Here is a 16001-nt window from a genome sequence, read left to right as displayed (position 1 = left end):
AGGCGCCCCGAGAAGAGTTTTCATAGCTGTCATCAGACTCTCAGAGGGATATGCACCTGTAAAAAAAAGTCTAGTTTTTTTTTCTTTAGTATATGTGCTGCCGAAGCAAGCACAAAAGTTTAGTTTTTGAAATGGGTCTGGAGAGAAAAGGGCATTTTATTTTATTTTTTATTTATTTTTTAAATGAAGAGGCAGGCTCTCTCTTTTTTTTTTTAAAGATTTTATTTATTTATTTGACAGAGAGATAGTGAGAGCAGGAACACAAGCAGGGGGAGTGGGAGAGGGAGAAGCAGGCTTCCCGCTGAGCAGGGAGCCCAATACGGGGCTCGATCCCAGGACCCTGGGACCATGACCTGAGCGGAAGGCAGACGCTTAACAACTGAGCCACCCAGGCACCCCGACTAGACAACTTTTAAGGTCCCTTTCAACTTTGAGTTTCTCTGTTTTGTAGATTTTTCTTCTATATTCACAGGTCACTGGGTCCCAGATTTGGCTGATGTCAGGGTCACTCAGCTTTAAAAAGTATAGATTACTAAGTCACTTTCATTCTGGGTTAGGTCAGCTAATCATTATTCTGGGGGTGGCCTGGAAATCTATCTTTTGAAAAAGTTTCCTAGTGAATCTGATCAAATTATGGAACTGCTTCAGTAGAATATAAATGGTTTTAGCTGTATGAACAAGCTAATAATTCAGTATTAAGCATCCAAAATACATATAGAATATAACTAGAATATAAATATATGACTAGCAGTTCTTAACTCTTGCTGAGATTCTTTTTTTTTTTTTAAGATTTTTTTTGTTTATTTGACAGAGAGAGCACAAGCAGGGGGAGCAACAGGCAGAGGGAAAGGCAGGCTCCCCACTGAGCAGAGAGCCCAATGCGGGACTCGATCCCAGGACCTTGGGATCATGACCCAAGCTGAAGGCAGCCGATTAACCAACTGAGCCACCCAGGTGCCCCTGAGATTCTTAATTATCCATTCATTCAGCAGATAATTATTGAGAACCTTCCAGGTACTATGCAAGGTGCAAATGGTATTCACACAGTGCTTGGCTTCTATGCAGATAGGTTTGAGTGAGTGAGGTAGCCAGTTTTATAAAGGGCAGTGTCTGCTGGCTTCCATAGGAAAGAGTTATAGGGGGAGCTCTAAAGATGAGAAATTTGTGAGGAGTGGGCTGCTGTGCATTTCTAATCTTGATCAAGAAAAGAAGGTCTCTGTTTTGTAGAGATGAAGATGAGTCCTGCTTAAAGTCAGCAAAATATTTCATTTGAATAGGATCATGATTATTTTAATCAGTTTTATTGTATTAATATTAATTATATTTATTTAAAAGGGTTCTTTTTTAGACAAAGAATAGACAGTCGTCTTGCACTTAGTGAGTCTTTACACATTGTAGGTATTACTTTCAGACACCTAAGTTGTTTATATATGTTTTACTAAATATCAGTAATCCTGGTTCAGATGAACCCCATTTACTGAGGGGGTTAGGATTGGGGATAAAATCCAAGGGACTGGATGACCAACATAGTTAACCTTCCCCTAGGCCACTAATTAAAATTTTTTCAAGTTGTTGCATGCTTATTTGCTCACAACTTTTAAAAGATGGGACATGCTAGAAAGTCTAACCTTTTCTTTTCTTTTTTTTTTAAAGATTTATTTATTCATTTGAGAGAGCGAGAATGAGAGAGAGTACATGAGAGGGGGGAGGGTCAGAGGGAGAAGCAGGCTCCTCGCCGAGCAGGGAGCCCGATGCGGGACTCGATCCCGGGACTCCAGGATCATGACCTGAGCCGAAGGCAGTCGCCCAACCAACTGAGCCACCCAGGCACCCGAAAGTCTAACCTTTTCAAGCTGAATCTTTCTCAGAGTAGGGAATAAGGTTTCTTACTAAAGTTTTTTATTTAAAGATCGAATTTGTTAATTTTTTCTTTTTTTCTGGCTTCCATTTCATGTTTAACATTAATGTTCTCATCTCAAAATTATAAGAATACATCTGTCTCTAAAAAATTTCTTATTTCTGGATTTTTTTCTTGTTTTGTTGTTGTCGGATATGAGATAAGAATTTAAGGGTTTTTCTTTCTCAAAATGGTTAGCCATTTGTCCCAACTCCATAATGATTTTCCTCCTGATTTGTTGCAGTTTTAATTTTGCTTTCCTTTTAGCAATTGATACTCACCTTGATAGTCTGAGAAATAATATAAATCACATATGTGTCTGTAGCTGTAAAATAATTCTAGATGTCTTTTTTTTTAAAAAAGATTTTATTCATTTGACAGAGAGAGAGAGCGCAAAGCAGGGGGAGTGGCAGGCAGAGGGAGAGGGAAAAGCAGGCTTCCTGCTGAGCAGGGAGCCCGACGTGGGGCTCGATCCCAGGACCCTGGGACCATGACCTGAGCTGAAGGCAGACGCTTAACCGACTGAGCCACCCAGGCACCCCTGTACAAGATGTCTTTACCTTATGGTTTGTCTTTATCTTATTGGCAGGCTAGAAAGGCTTTTGTGAAGAATAACATTTATAGTGAAGCCTAAAAGATGAATAGGGATTAGCCATGTTGGAGGTCAGTGGAGGAACATTCCCAGCAGAGGGGGAGCAGTAGGACAGAGAGCAGAGGCCACCTGAGATTTTGGACATGATACTGAATTTTGAAGGGTTTTATTTTTATTTATTTATTTATTTATTTATTTTTAAAGATTTTATTTATTTATTTATTTGAAAGAGAGAGAGAGAGAAACAGCATGAGAAGGGATAGCGTCAGAGGGAGAAGCAGGCTCCCCACCGAGCCGGGAGCCCGATGCGGGACTCGATCCCAGGACTCTGGGGTCATGACCTGAGCCGAAGGTAGTCGCTCAACCAACTGAGCCACCCAGGTGCCCCTTGAAGGGTTTTAGATGGGAGAGAGAGATGTTGAATTTTGCATTTTAACAAATCACTGCCTGCTGTGTAGAAATAAGGAGTGGGGACAAGAATGAAAAGAGGCCAGCTAATTTTTTTTTTTTCAGAGGCCAAGTGAGAGATGATGGTGGTTTGGACTGTCATGGTGGTAATGAGAAGAGTTTGTGAACACAGAAGGAATTTTAGGTTTTACCATTATTGCACTCCTAGAAATAAAGTTAAAACCCAATGGAAATGTGGGACAGGAATTGAAATTAAGTGTGAGATAAAGTATATTTTAATGTTAATTGCTTACATTTCATGTTGATATAGAGATTTTTCCAGATTGTCATAAATTCAAGATTCAAGTGTTTTTATTTATTAGGCCCCCACAGTGTTCCAAGCCCTTTGCTCACCTCTTCTGTATATATCATTTCATTTAACTCTTATGGCAACCTTTGCAGTGTAAATATCATTCACCTAAAATGGGTCAGGAAACAGCATTGGTGAGTTTCAGTGACCTACCCAAGATCACACAGCTCACAATGTTGGAGTTGGGACTGGACTCCACACCCAGCCTCTTTCCATTGCACCTCACTTTCCTAACAGGCAGACCCAGTAAGAAATTGTTACCATGGAAACATACAGTAATTGAACCATTGTTTGAGCCCTGTGGTTCGATTTAGTATCAAGAGAGGACATTGAATATAGCTGTATGTTGGTTGATTGAAATATAGAAGGGAGACAGTGTGGTATGATAGAAGAGAAACTAGACTAAAAATAGAGACATCTGTTTGCTTTACTGTGAAGTGATTAAAACTTAATTATCTCAGGATATTGTTTAAGGTTAATGTATTTGAAAATATTTTTTTAAAAAAAGATTTTATTTATTTGAGAGAGAGAGCATGCACATAGGGAGGGGCAGAAGGAGAGGGAGAGAATCTCAAGCAGACTCCACGCTGAGTGGGGAGCCCGACACAGGGCTCAATCTCATGACCCCAAGATCACGACCTGAGCTGAAACCAAGAGTCGGATGCTTAACCAGACTGAGCCCCCCCAGGCACCCCTGAAAATACTTAAGAGGTTAGGATGCTATCATACTGTATTCTAAACTTTTAAAGTCTTTTCCTCAGAATTAAGTAAATCCTATCACAAAAATGTAACCTCCACAAAGGCTGGGACTCTGTCTTACTCTTCACTGAGTTCCTAGTGTCCAGAATAGTGCCTGGTGCTTGGTGGGCGTTCAGAATGCTTTGAATGAATGAATAACACTAAACCTGCTTTATACAAACAGACATCTACCTCATCACCTCCTCTGACTTTTTATGTTTGTTCCTTTCAGAAAATAGTTCAGGTCACGTACCTACATTAAGTCTCCACTAGATGTCAGGCATATTTCCTTGATTGGTTCATTGTGTTTTGTTTTGTTTTGTTTTGTTTTTCTTTTCTGGTGAGTTGAGAATATTAAGTAAACAGGTTTTTCAAATAAACCTCACACAAAACCAATTCACTCATCTTCAACACTAGCAACTTTTCTTACTTATGAGTCTCTGAGAGAAATTAGTTATTTCTTTTGGTCAAAACATCTTTATAAAACTTTCTGGCTGTAGATGTCTGATAGACTTTCTGCTAGCCTAATTCAAGCAATTTGCTGTTGCTTAAGATCTAATTATCTAACCACACAGTCCTTATACCTAATTTCTTTAATTAGTGGTTAATCACCATTACATTTCAGTTTATGGTTACTTATTTCTGAGAGAGGGCAAAACTTCCTGTTGTTGGCTTAGTGTATTTATTCCTCTGAATTTCGTCAGGGGAGAGAATGACCAGTGTCCCGCTGGACACACCTATGATTGATACGTTCTCCTAAACAGGGCTTGGCAAACTACAGCCTCCAGGTAAAGTCTCGCCTGTTGCCTGTCTTTTATGGCCCATGATGACATTTTTAAATGGTCGAAGAGAAAAAAATATTTCATGAAATAGAAAGAGTAATAATATTTTGTGAAAATTATATGAAATTCAAATTTCAGTGTCCATAAATAAAGTTTTGTTTGGACAAGCCACACTTAACTCCTTTATGTATTATCTTTGCTTTCAGGCTACAGTGGCAAAGTTGAATCTTTGTAACTAAGATTGAATGACCCTAAAAACCTAAAATATTTTACAGCATAGGAAATCTAGTCAGTGGTAATGTAATAGCAATGTCTAGTGACAGATGGGAGCTAACCTTGTGGTGAGCACAGCATAATGTATAGACTTGTCAGATCACTATGTTTTTTTGTTTTTGTTTTTTTTTAAAGATTATTTATTTATTTATTTGACAGAGAGAGACACAGTGAGAGAGGGAACACAAGCAAGGGGAGTGGGACAGGGAGAAGCAGGCTTCCCGCGGAGCAGGGAGCCCGATGCGGGACTCGATCCCAGGACCCCAGGATCATGACCTGAGCCGAAGGCAGACGCTTAACCAACTGAGCCACCCAGGCGCCCGTCAGATCACTATGTTGTATACCTGAAGCTAACGTGTATCAACTATACTTCAGTTTTAAAAAAACAAATGCAGAATATTTACTATCTAGCTCTTTAGAGAAAAAGTTTTGCCGACCCCGATTCTTAAGGAAGGTTGATTGATAAAAACTGCAAATTTAGGGAACTTTGTGCTTCTTGATATTTTGTTTTTCTGAATGTTCATCATCATCTTTGATGGTTCAGGTGGTTTTTTCAACCCAAGGGTGAAGGTTAATTGGTAACTTCTGTTGAAGCACTTGGATAAAGTTTGTTACCTAGAAACCAGACTGCCTTATTGTTTCTTGCTGCTTATGCATATATAAATATATAGCCTATTTGAACAGCTGAGCCAACCAGTTTTTTCCACACTTTGTGTCAAAACAGAATTAACCTATATAATAAAAAATTCATTATTTAAATTATAGTTATAATTAAATACTTTAATATGGCTCTTATTTGTTCTCTTTTAACTGCTCTTCTATTGAATGCTTAGACCGTCTATGCATTATTTTGATTTGATCAAAACATATCTGTCCTTATTTATTTGAGAGAGCGAGAGAGTGAGCACGAGTGGGGTGAGGGTCGGAGGAAGAAGCAGACTCCCCAATGAGCAGGGAGCCCAATGTGGGGCTCGATCCTGGGACGCCGGGATCATGACTTGAGCCGAAGGCAGCCGCTTAACCGTATCTGTCCTTTTTTTTTTTTTTTTTTTTTTTTACTTTTCAGCTTTTATTACAAAAAGAAGAGCATGATCCCAGCCCAGTTTTCCAACAAAAGTCACCACCTCAAAGTCTGACTTGGTCAGGGCCTCTCTGGATGGGGAGTGGGCTGGTAGACATGCAGGGCCCCACTCAGACCACCCACTTCACCCTCCCCTGCCCCGGGCTGGACCTGACATATGTAGAAGCAGCTCTTACAGCTGCTCACTGGGCCTCGTTGAAGCGAGTCACCATTGTCTTGTGCAGTGTCTCTTTGTAGGACTTGGTTGAAGTGACCCCATAGGAGCTGCCTCAGGCACCCAAGCCAGAACCCCGCACCCGTGTCTGGGCCTCAGTGGGCGTCACAATGCCCTGCTTCTTGCGGCCCAGGCCACTACCCTCCATATTTGTCCTTTTTTAAATTTCAAGTTCATAGATTTTTTTTAACTTTAGACAACCATGCTTGAAACATCTCATGCTTACAGTATTTGTGAACCTTTTCTGGTAAAATATGAAAACTCTGCTTGTTTTATTCTTATTCATAATGATTTTAAGTAAATCGGTAGAAATTTGTGAGACGGGGAATAATGTAAGACCATTTGTAAAAACCCTATGAAATTTGTAAGACTCTGTGAAAAAAACAACTACTTGTTGAACAACTACTCTATGAAAAAATAACTACTTGTTTATGTTGTTTAGATATTAAAGCACATTTTTATGATGCTTCTTTTAAAATGATGGATGAGTCTGGATTTGGAGACGGCTTTTGTGACAAGGATGCTTCTGGCTAATTGTCCTGTGCCAAACTGAATGCCTCATTGTTAGCAACTTTTTTTATAAGCCAAATTTGGGTGTTTTCAAAAAGAGTTATTAACTGACTTGAACTGTATTCCCGAGCAAATTGTGGGTGTTACAGAATTTTATAATATTGATATGTTGGTCTGGATGAAATCACTGTCTTCCACAACTGTTTACTGAATATGTATTGTGACTGGGGCTCTGTGCTTGGTGCTGAGGATAGAGTCTTATTTGAGAAGACCGACAAGATGATACTTTTCTCTTTGATCACTAGATGAATCTGATATTCTCGTCACTTGAAAGGAGTATCAGATTCGTTTTGGGTATCTTGGTCTTTTGAGATTGAACCTATTTGGAAGGTTATAATTTTGAGCTATTTCCAATAGGTAAGTATTATACTTTGACTCTTAGATCATAGCTCATCTGATACTAATTCTGTCGTGCACTTTGCTGTAGTGATTTTGAAAAACCTAGGCAATGGTGATGTAATCTGCTCACCAGTGGGCCAACAGACACCTTTTATTTCAGGTCTGTCTAATTTAATCTTTGGAGAAAAGAAAAGCTGCTTTTTGTTCTCCTAGTCATATAACCTGGAATGTGAAGGTTCTTATGGCTCTTAAGGGTCACGACTCATCTGATACTAATTCTGTCTTAACATTTTGCTGGGATGATTTTGAAAACCTAGCACCTGAGGAATACAAGAGATTCTCTTAGGTCTTTGAGCTTCTCTTCATCCTGGTTTGGGTGTCATCTTTTTGGCTCCATTTCAGGCTGAAGGTCCCAGATAATTATTCTCTTCCAGGGTTAGGGCGCTTGCTGGCCCTGGAAGTATATCTCTCCAAAAAAGAAAGATGGAGGACAGAGAGCGCTGATACTAAGGGTCATGTGTTGTGTAAGGTAGTCCTAGAAATAGGATAAGGTTTTGTGTGTGGTGGAGGGGGGAGGGCGCATGCATTCATGAACCACACATGTGAGTATATATGTACCTGTGTATGTGTGTGTGAGAGAGTGATGGTCAGGTGAACAGCACATGTGGTGATTGATTATGATGCAGTAAGGAGAAACAGTATTATTTAATACAATAAAACTCAGGGTTTAATCCTAGGAGGGTAATTATTTACAAGTGACTGTGACTTTGGTCTGCTGAGTTTCACCTCCCCCCTTGAGATTTTTCTCTGTTTACCACTGTCATCAAGCACTGTGTTTCTAAACTCTAAATTTAACATGATCTAAATACCATCCCTTGGTTTTTTTCTCATTTCATTGTGGTAAAAATACATAACATAAAATTTACCATCTTAACCATTTTTCAAGTGTATAGTTCAGTAGTATTAAGTATATTTATATTGTTGTGAAACAGATCTCCAGAACCTTTTCAGCTTGCAAATCTGAGACAACCTATCTATTAAACATCAACTTTCCTTTTACTACAAGCCCGTGGTAACCACCATTCTACTTTCATTTTCTATGAATTTGAGTACTTTAGATACCTCATCTAAGTGGAATCATGTATTTTCTTTTTCTTTTTGTGACTGTCTTATTTCATGTAGCATAATGCCCTTAAGGTTCATCCATGTTGTAGCCTGTTTCAGGACTTATTTCGTTGTATGTATATACCACGTTTTGTTTGTGCATTCCTTCATCAGTCGATGTTTGGGTTGCTTTCACCTTTTGGGCCAATCTGAATAATCTGCTATGAAGATGGATGTACAGACAACTCTTTGAGACCCCGCTTTCAATTTATTGAAATCTATGCCCAGAGATGGGATCGCTGGATGTTAATGGTAGTTCCACTTTTAGTATCTGAGGAACTTCTGTAGTGTTTTCCATCCCAGCTATACCAGTTTACATGCCTACTAATGATGTCCAAAGGCTCCAATTTCTCTACATTCCCACTAACACTTGTTATTTTCTCTTTTTTCTTATTACTGTTTTATTTAAAATAGTCACCCTAATGAGTGTGAGATAATATCTCATTGTGGTTTTGCTTTGTCTTTTCTTTTTTAAGTAGTTTTATTGAGATATTTACCTACCATAAAATTCACCCACTGTGACAGTTAAATAACTCTTAGTAAATTTATATAATTTTGCATCCATCACCATCATCCAGTTTTAAAACATTTCTACCATCCAAAAGAGTTTCCTGCTACCTATTTTTGGTCAATTCCAGCTCCTACTGGTGGCCCCAAGGCAACCACTGATACACTTCCTATTTCTATGACTTTGCCTTTTCTAGCAATTTCATATAAATAGAACAATATAATATGTAGTCTTTTGTTCTCTTTCGTTTGGCATAATATTTTCGAGGCTTATCCATATGGTATCAAGTATCAATAGTTCATTCCTTCTAAATGCTGAAAATATCCCATTACATGAATATACCACATTTTATTTATCCCTCAGCAGTTGATGGACATTTGGTTCATTTCCAGTTTTTGCCTATTATGAATAATGCTGCTATGAACATTTGTGTCTCTATGTGGACATTTTTTTTTTAAACGAGTTTGTTTTAAAGATTTTATTTATTTGAGAGGGAGAAAGAGCATGAGCAGGGGGAGGGGCAGAAGGAGAGAGAGAATCTTAAGCAGACTCCATCCTTAGGGCAGAGCCTGGTGTGGGGCTCAATCTCAGGACTCCGAAATCGAGACCTGAGCCAAAACCAAGAGTCAAACGCTGAACCAACTGAGCCACCAGGCTTCCCAAGAGGATGTTTTTATTTCTCTAGGATGGATACCTAGGAGTAGAATTGCTGGGGCATGCAGAAAGTCTATGTTTAACTTTTTAAGAAACCGCCAAACTGTTTTTGAAAGTGACTATACCCTGTTACATTCCTGCCAACAACACGTGAGAGTTCCAATTTCTTCACATTCCCACCAGCACTTCATTTATTGTCATCTTTTGGATTTTTGACATCCTAGTTTGTGAGTAGTGGTATCTAATTGTGGTTTTAGTTTGCATTTCCCCAGTGACTGATGATGTTGAGCTCCTTTTCATGTATTTATAAACTGTTCATGTATCTTCTTTGATACAATTTTCTGTTTAAGATCTTCTGCCTGTTTAAGTAGTCTTTTTGTTTTTTAATAGTTTTATATTTACAGAAATGCTGTAAAGATTGGGCAGGGAGTTCCCATATTCCCTGCACTCAGTTTCCCCTGTTGTTAACATTTTACAAATGAACCAGTATTGATATTAGTATTAACTGAACTCCATGGTTTATTGAGGTTTCATTAATTTTTTTCCTGATGTCTTTTTTCAGTTGCAGTTCCCATCCAAGATACCCCATTACATTTATTCCTCATGCCTCCTTGGGCTCCTCTGGACCCTGACAGTTTTTTTGGCCCACTTTATAATTGAGTTATCTTACTGAGTTTTAAGAGTTCTTCATATATTTTGGTCATAAGTTCTTTATCAAATACATGATTTGAAAATAATTTTTACAGTCTGTGTCTTTTCATTTTCTTAATGATCTTTTGAAGAAAAAGTTTTTAATTTTGAGGAAGCCCAATTTGGCAGGTTTTTTTTCTTTTAAGGATTATGCTTTTGATGTCATATATAAGAAATCTTTAACAATGGATCGTGGATCACCACATCAAAAACCAATGATGTATGGTGACTTAACATAACATAATAAAATAAAAAAATAAAAATAAAAATAAAAGAAGAAATCTTTGCCTGGGGCGCCTGGGTGGTGCAGTCGGTGAAGCGTCTGCCTTTGGCTCAGGTCATGATTCCAGGGTCCTGGGATTGAACCCTGTATCTGGCTCCCTGCTTCTCCCTCTCCCTCTCTCCCTGCTCGTGCGCTTTCTCTTGTCAAATAAATAAGTAAAATCTTTGAAAAAAAAAATCTTTGCCTGACCCAGGGTCACAAAAATTTTCTCCTATGTGTTCCTCAAAAATTTTAGTTTTAACCTTTGCATTTTAGTCTATTATCCATTTTTGTGTTACTTTTGAACTAATTATGATTGCTTTAAAAATCCTTGAAAAGTAATCATTCTTAATAGTGAGAAATCTGCTCTTCTTTGAACTTTATTTCTTCCCAAGCCAAACCTAGGTTATACCTATAATGGAATTTCATGCAGACATTGAGCCTCAGAATTATATTTCACTGAGTGGAATTTCTTTTTTTTTTTTTTTAAGTTTAATTTTTTTTAGTAATTTCTATACTCAATGTGGGGCTTGAAATCACGACCCCGAGATCAAGAGTCATATGCTCTTCCGACTGAGCCAGCCAGGGTCTCCTTGAGTGGAATTTCTTAATAGATAGAATGTGTATACTGTGATCTGGTTGCAATTTAGAATAATCTGAATATTTCTTGGCATCTTTGTAGGTCTTTATATTGCCCACTTTTGATTAGTACCTGAGTTTAGCACCTACTAAATTAGCCCTTTTCATTTTTCTTAAACTTCAAATCTATCTACATATTTCTGACAAATTAATCTTCTTGAATCATTGCCTTTATCATATTACTTCCCTGTTTAAAAGTCTGCAAAACTCCATTGCCTGTGGAATTGAGGAGGCACTCCTCATGCTGGAATTCAGGACCCTGTGTAATCAGGACCCACCCCACTCTTTGAATCTTATCTTCTTCTACTAAATTTATGTAGTATAAAGCCTGTGCTTCAGCCAAACCTACCTCCTTCCCACCCTTTAAAACTTTGTATCTCTTCCTGCCCCTCTGAGCTGACTCATGAACTTCCCAAGCCAACTACTCCCTTTCCTGAATGCCCTTTTTTGCCTCTTTCAGGTTTTTCCTCTTTTGTATATCCATGAGCCAAGCTTAATTCTACTGTATCCACAAAATCTTTGAACCTTGAAGCAGCTAACTCATATGGATCTCTTCTTTCCTTCCCTAAATTCCTTTAGCTCTTGGTTTATCAGTCATCCGGACACCCAAAGTGCTGTTCTCTTCTTTAAGGATTTTTTGAGTACGTATTAGGCCTGATTTCTTTAAGATTGTAAGCACCTCCTTTGCACCTTCAACTTCTTAAGGGATGTCCTTTGTGTATGTCATTTGTGCCTGGTACATTCCAGGTGTTTGTGAGACTAAACTTCACTGACTTGTTACGCTTCTAGAGTATGGAGCACAGTTGTAAATTCTCAGTGAATTAGGTTAAATGTGGTAAGTTACTTATAGCCCCTCTCTTCAGGGTCGCATCTTGGGAGCTTGCTTATTGATTGTATATGACTTTGCTGATCTTACTGAAGCTTTGGAAGGCAATCAAGGAAAGGCTACTCAGATTATAAAAGTCTGTATTTTTTTGTGAGCTTTTGGAGAGAAGATCTTGTTTTAATATTCAAAATAATCCTAGAGGTCAAGATAAGGACAAAATAAGGCATCTTCTCCTTTGGTAAAGTAACCTTTCTCTTTTGTCTTACTTTTTCCCTTTTGGATAATGTTAATGGATCATCTTGAGGTTAAAGCTGGGTACCTTGCCTCCCAAGTGTGAATTTAAGGAAATATTCTATTAAATTGTATTGAATGATTTTCCTCCTTGGTTTTTCACTTTTTAAATGGAATTCTTTTTGGAACTTAAGTGACTTCTTTTTTCTCTTTAGTCATTTCTTTCCAGCTGTCACCACCTCATGTTTAATTCTGTGTAAGTCCAGCTGTTATTTTTCACTTGTTTCCTGTGTCCAGTTTATTACAAGAAAAACATTCTTGTTATGAGCTGCTCCATAGAGTTTCTTGAGATGAATATTTAACATCTTCATTTTAAGAAATTAATTAAACTGCCATTGATATTATCTGTGTGAATTTAGACCTTTGGAGAGCTTAGAAGTCGAGAAGGGTATAATATAGTGGGATAAAAATCTTGCTGCCAGATTGGACATGGAGTATGAGAGAAAGAGAGAAATCAATTTGGCCTAAATAACTGGAAAAATAGAGTTGGAGATACCTACAGGTGAGACACGTTTGGGTAGAATTAGATCTCCAGTTTGGACATGTTCAATTTATTTTGACAGCCAAATAGAGATGTCAGATGGCACCCCAGCTAGCTGATTTTTAAAAATTCTTTTTTTCTAATATGCTGAGTTAAGGCAATTATTTATTTATTTTTATTTTTTTTTAAGTTTATTTATTTATAATCTCTACATTCAATGTGGGGCTCAAACTCATCACCCAGAAATCAAGAGTCGCAAGCTCTTCCGACTAAGCCAGCCAGGCACCCCTAAGGCAATTTTTAAAATTTCCAAACACATGAGACTTTTTGGGAGTATTCCTTGATGCTTTCTGATATTATTGAGTTTTGGTCACAGGTGGTATTCGGTATGATGTTGATTCTTTGGTAGAGTTGAGATATCTTTTAGGGTTAAGTATCTGAACAATTTTTCTAAACATCCTGTGTTTGTTTTAAAAGATTCTCAGATTACTGAGTGTAGTGTTCCCAGTATTCCCATTAGATCAAGTTTGTTAATTATGTGTTTAAAAAAGATTAAATTTAATTTTAAAAATGCATTAAGTGACTATAGATGGAAATGCCAGCTGGCTGAATATTATGGGAGAAGCTTGTGGTAAATTTTCCATTAAGATCATTAGGTACAGGGCGCCTGGGTGGCTCAGTTGGTTAAGCGACTGCCTTCGGCTCAGGTCATGATCCTGGAGTCCCTGGATCGAGTCCCGCATCGGGCTCCCTGCTCGGTGGGGAGTCTGCTTCTCCCTCTGACCCTCTTCCCTCTCATGCTCTCTCTCATTCTCTCTGTCTCAAATAAATAAATAAATAAAATCTTAAAAAAAAAAAAAAAGATCATTAGGTACAGAGGAATTGTTTCTTAGCAATTTGGACAGAAATGACCATGATGTACTCTGGAGAACTGTGTGATGACTCAGAGAACCTTAAATGATGACAAAGACACTGATGTCAAAGATGCATTCAAAGAGTTTGAATAGGGGCACCTGGGTGGCTCAGTTGGTTAAGCGTCCAACTCTTAATCTTAGCTCAGGTCTTGACCTCAGGGTCATGAGTTTGAGCCCCATGTTGGGCTCCATGCTGGACATGGAACCTACTTGAAAACAAAAACCAAAAAAACCTTAAAGAGTTTGGATGAAATTGATTCATGAAAGTGAAATAAAGTTATATTTCTAAATTAGTGTGATCTTAAATGTTAAGTAGCAATGGAAGGAAGGAGAGAAATAGGATTAAGTCGAAGTACAAGTAGCAACAAACTTTTGATACATTTTTTCTTTTTAAAAAATAGGGGAAATGGGGTGCCTGGGGGGCTCAGTGGGTTAAGCATCTGCCTTCGGCTCTGGTCATGGTCCCAGGGTCCTGGGATCTGGTCCCACATTAGGCTCCCTGCTGAGCAGGGAGCCTGCTTCTCCCTTTCCCTCTGCTGCTGCGTGCTCTCCCTCTCTTTCTCTCTCTCTCCCTCTGTCAAATAAATAAAATCTTAAAAAAAAAAATAGGGGAAGTGACCCCAAATATAAGATGATCTTTCCTAAGAAAGAATCTCCAAAAACTAATTTGAACATGTAAACCTTAAATGAATCAAGTCAAATGCCTTTTTGGTGTGGATACAGTGGAATAAGTTACAAATGAAACAATACTGGTGGATCTAAAAATTTAACATCTTCAAAATGAAAAATGCCCTAGACTCCTTCTAACACACACTCCTGCCTACGGGAGCATTCTTCAACTTCTTGTGATTGTGTCCATTTGTCATTTTCCCCAACCTTTGTTATGGGGGCAGAGGAGAAATTGGGACAGTGAAGACCTTGAGAGAAGAATCTGTAAGAGTATGGTTGTCAGCCGTACTTCTCCTCTAGGCATTTCGACAGACAAACAGGGGCACCAGGGGTGGTGCTCTTAGCAGTCAGAGAGATCAGATAGATAGTAATTCAAAAGCCTTCATGATCTGTTGCTCAGTCCTTGCAGTAGAAACCTGGCTTAGAAACTTTTTCTCAAAGCCAAATAATTTCATATATGAATTAGGGATTTCTGTGTAATTAGAGAGAATAATGGATAATTGATGAATATCTGTGAGCCTTTGAACATACTCATACAGGTTGAAATTGGGAAATACATATCCTGCAACTTGGTTCTTTTGGAAGATTGTTTTGGCAATTTTATTTTTCTCCTATTTCCATATGAACTTAGGATCAGTGTGTTTTATAAAAAAGGCAGCTATGATTTTGATAGGGATTGAAATGAATCTATAGATCCATTTGGGGACTTTTGCCATCTTCACACTATTATGTCTTCCAGTGCATGAACATGAAATGTTTTCCCATTTTTTTTTTTAGATCTTCTTTAATTTCCTTCAATGATATTTTATAGTTTTCAGTGTACAAGTCTTCCATTGCTTTGATTAAATTTTTTCCTGAGAATTTTATTCTTTTTGATGCTGTTGTAAATGTAATTGTTTTCTTAATTTCATTTTTAGGTTGTCCATTGCTAGTAGATAGAAATGCAAGTGATTTTTTGTATTGGCCTTTGCCATGTGACTTTATTGAACTTATTAGCTTTAATAGTTTTGGGGGGATTTGCTTGTGTGTTGGTGGATTTTTTTTTAAGGCTGACCCCTGTTTTTTGGTGGATTCTTTAGGGTTTTCTGTATATGAGATCATGTCATCTACAAATAGAGGTAGTTTTACTTCTTCCTTTATAATTTGGATATATTTTCTTTTTCTTGCCTAATTGTTGTGATATACCTTCACTATGGAATGATAATTTGGCTGGATTTAGAATCTAGCCAAAAGATGTTTTCCCTTCATTCTTTGAAGATATCATTCCTCTTTTATTTTGTAACCTCTATTATCTTGTAATCTGATAACAATCTGATTCTCCTTCCTTTCTATTGACTTTCTCATGTTTTACTAGTAACTTTTAGGGTTTTCTTTGTAACATTGGTAATACAAAGTTTTACTATAATCCATCTGGCTATGAGCTCTTTTCTTTTTAGTTTATTTCTATTTAATTTAATTTGTTTTAATACTCAGAGGATTCTTATTCTCTAAAGGCTCATATCTTTCATCAGTTCTAAAAAATTGTTCATTCTCTTTGGTCTCTGGAACTCTGAGAGATAGACCTTAAGACTGGAATTAGCTCTTACATTTGTTTAAGAAAAAAAAAAAGTACCATCACTCTTTTGCTGGATTCAGTCTGGTATTCAGCCTGTCTTTGGAG

The 16001-nt window shown here is 37.8% G+C and overlaps 1 protein-coding gene across 7 annotated transcripts in view; it reads left to right on the top strand.

Moving 5' to 3' along the window:
• The window catches only part of DTNB (dystrobrevin beta), a 227678-nt gene that overhangs the window by 119606 nt on the left and 92071 nt on the right, over positions 1 to 16001 (top strand). The window lies entirely within an intron of this gene.

Source organism: Mirounga angustirostris, unplaced genomic scaffold (assembly GCF_029215605.1).
Source record: "Mirounga angustirostris isolate CCGP_5_RB_7025 unplaced genomic scaffold, mMirAng1.0.hap1 SCAF_10, whole genome shotgun sequence".
Lineage (NCBI taxonomy): Eukaryota > Metazoa > Chordata > Mammalia > Carnivora > Phocidae > Mirounga > Mirounga angustirostris.
The sequence above is the reverse complement of the archived record's forward strand: the minus strand, read 5'-3'. Positions and strand labels throughout refer to the sequence as shown.